The sequence below is a fragment of the Petaurus breviceps genome, unplaced genomic scaffold (genome assembly GCF_028583685.1).
Source record: "Petaurus breviceps papuanus isolate PSGF00001 unplaced genomic scaffold, PetGlider_PUasm1.0 90895, whole genome shotgun sequence".
NCBI classification, from domain to species: domain Eukaryota; kingdom Metazoa; phylum Chordata; class Mammalia; order Diprotodontia; family Petauridae; genus Petaurus; species Petaurus breviceps.
Window position 1 is genome coordinate 10,666,041 of NW_027187372.1, and position 3,820 is coordinate 10,669,860.

Genomic DNA, 3,820 nt, shown 5'->3' on the forward strand with positions numbered 1-3,820 from the left:
TCTTTAGTTTAAGGATTTGGTAATATTTAGCATGCAGAACAGTTTTTTTTAATAGATATTTTTCTAAAATGTTATTTAAATTTTTTTCCTTCTCTTCTTTTTAAAATTTCGACTTCCAAATTTTCTACTTCCCTTCTGGCTCTACACTATCCACTTAGAAGGCAAGAAATATGTTATAAATTATACAAGTGAAATCAAGCAAAATATATTTCCATATTAGCCATATCACCAAAAAAAAGCAAAAACGAAATAGTGCAGAAAGTTATACTTCAAATTTCATGTGGAGTTCATCATTTCTCTCACAGGAGGTGGATGGCATTTCTACCTAGTGCGTATTTGAAATTGTTTGGAATCTTTGTATTGATCAGAGTAGTCAAGTATTTTTTTTCTTTTTTTTTTCCTCAGAGTTTATGTTTAACTCTTTGTTAGTGTAAGGCTTTTCTTCAATGGTGAGGGCACAATCTCTCAAACTTCAGAGGTATTGTGCAGATATTTTTGGAGGTAATTCTAGAGATCTGTACATTTTTAGTTTTTCCAAGGTGGTATGATCTAAGGAGAGGTGTTTACTATTCTCCTGGTCTGTTCTCTAGTCTATGAATGATCACAAGCACTCTTTTCTGCCTTGAAACTCTGAAGATGGTCCTCCCTCCATTGTGGACACAAGTTCTGCTTGTCCTCACCCTGGGACTGCCACCCAGCACTATGACTTGGGTCTGAGTAAGGGCAAAGCAATGAAGACTTGCCTCAGTGCTAGAAAAGAGATCCCTGTTTTCTCCTTCCAAAGAGTTATTTGACTCTTACTGTCTTTGGTTGGAGAGCTGCGGAAGCAGTCACTATTAGTGCTGACAAAGTCACTCTCAAGATCTGCTCCTGGTTTGTGAGAGTCAGGGCTGGGTGTTTGTGGCCTTCACTGGACTGCTATTCACTCTCACCCAGGTGTGACAGATATTTCCAGCTGACCAGAAAGCTTTTGTCTTTGGAATCTGTGGATTAAGAGACCTGGAAACTCTCACTGCTGTCACTGATTCAGCCACCCCAAGGCCTGCTATGGGTTTTCCTGGTATCAGTCAGCACTAGTGTGGCCTTCACTCTCAGATAGTTCTCCTCTCTCACCTTGGTGCAGCAGACCTTTCTGGTAACCTTCTAAGTTGTCTTGGACTGGGAATTTATTGCCTCTATCTTTTTTATGAGTTCTCCTTCACTAGAATTTGTTTAGAGTCATTTTTAAAGGCATTTGGAGGCTTTGGGGGAAGATTTCTGGCCAATCCCTGCCTTTGCTCCACCATCTTCCCTCCCATAAACATCACTTTTGTTTCCTTTTCTCTCATCCAACCTTTCAAACCTTTGTGATTAACATCACTGTAAAGAAATTGTTTCTCCAAGGATTTTCAATTGTTTTCACTAAAGATCTCTTAGTTACTCTTTCTGACTTTTTTACCCTTTTCCCTGAGGCCTAATCCTTGATTTCTTTGTTAATTTATACTCACACACAAACACACAGAGACACATATGTGTGTAGTATACATATATACACATACATACTATATATGTAGGAGTTTGTATTTGTGTGTGTAAATCAATAGAATAGGGAAGGGAAAACAACTTAATTTTGGAGCAAGACATTGAAAAAGCCATAAACAAATTTTCAAAATGGGAGTTTTAAAAAAATCTAAGATCAGATAAATTCATGAATGTGATCTATCATTCAATGAATAATTTATTCCAATATGAGATAAATAACAAAAATAGGAAAAAGTAGAAATCTTACCAAATTATTTCTATGACATATAAAAATATAATTGTTCATTCATAAACCAGGGAGAATCAAAACAGAAAAAAAAACTACAGAACAATATCCCTAATGAACATAGATGCAAATATCTTAAATAAATTATTAACAAAGATATATGTATCAAAGAATATATACTATGAACAGACTAAATTTATATTAGGAATGTAGATTTGGTTTAATATTAGAAAAAATATAAACAAATAATATAATAATAAAACCAACAAAAATTTTATTATTAGATGCAGAAAAATATTTTGACAAAATATAATGCCAATTCCTGTTAAAAATACTAGAAAACATAAGAACAAATGGATCTTTCCCGTAAATAATAAATGGTATATATCTAAATCCAAGATTATTTTTGTGAATAAATACAGGAGTGAAACAAGGATGTCAATTTTCAAAATTTCTATTTGATATAATCCTAGAGATTTGGGCCATAGAAATGACAAGAAAATAAAATTAAACCTGAAACCATGAAAAAGAGGGGGGGGGGGGAATCACTTTTTGGAAGTGGTTGTATACTTTAAAAATGTCCTCAAAGGTAAACTAAAATTATTCCCAATAATGAATATCTTTAACAAACTTATATTATATCAGATAAATTCATAAAAAATCATTTCAATATGATATCAATAAAATCCAGCAAGTAATAAAATAGATAGAAATTCTATTTAAAATTATTGCAAAATTTATAATATACTTGGAAGTCTTCTTTCCAAGGTACTCAAAAGAACTATTTAAATAAAACTCCAATGATTTTTACAGAAACCATGCCATCCCTAAACAACTGGAAAAATGTTCATGAATAGGATGGGCCAATAAAATAAAATTGTAGTACTACTATATCTTATTAATTTATTCAATGTCATTTCACTAAAATACCAAGCAATTTCTTTATAAAACTAGAAAAAATAATAACAAAATTCATAAGAGGAATAAAAGAACAATAACCTCAAAAGAATGAAAAGAAATGGGAATGAAGGGGACCTACTTGTTCTAGCTCTCAAACTATCATAATTCAAAGCAGCAATTATTATATACAAATTTTACTAGTTGAAAAATTGAAAGAACAATCAGTTGGATAGAACCAAGCATTCAGAAACAAATGAGTCTAGTTCATTAATATTCAGCTAAAAAGCAGACCATATCTATTGAGATAATGACTCAATATTAAAGAAAAAAAATGGAAAATTTGGAAATAAGTATGGAAGAACTAAGTTCTATACTCTTTCCTTTATCTCAGTAGATTCAGTGAGATTTATTATTATTTTTGTGCAAAATGTTATAAAATCTTTACATGTAGACTGAGTCTCTCCCCTGAGTTTCCAAGTGCCTGTTGGACATTTCAAGCTCAATGCCACATAGACATTTCAAACTCAACCTGTCCAAAACAACAAATTATCCTTTCTCCCAAACTCATTCTTGTGAACTTTGCTATTGCTCTGAAAGTCATAATGACTTTTCTTCTTGACTCCATATATCACTCAATTTCCAAATATTGCTGTTCTATGTCCACAATGTTTCTCATAACTGAGCCTTTTTTTATCTACTCAGAGTTAACACCTGAGTTCAGGCCATTAGCATCTCTCACCTGGATTGTTACAAAGTTGGTGTAATTAGGCTCCCAGCCTCTAGTCTTGGTTACTGTAAATTCATACTCAAAATAGCAATTGAATGTATTTTCCTTATTTCATATCAATTTATGTTTATATTCAGTTTATTTTTGAACAGTTTATGTAGACACATCTCTTGCATAATTTTATGATATGTTAACATTTTTGTTGAGAGATGCTTGTTTTGAGAAATCTCTAAAACTGAGTTTTGTCCTACCAAGGCAAATTCATATATTTGCAACTGACAAACAATAGACAAAAAAAGTTATTATTGTCATATATATCTCTTAGTAAACCATGGGCCTGCAAGGATTTCCTTCTTTATAATGTTTGCAAAGGCCCAATTGTCCCCTTATTATATACATTATCTATCTATCTATCTATCTATCTATCTATCTATCTATCTATCTAT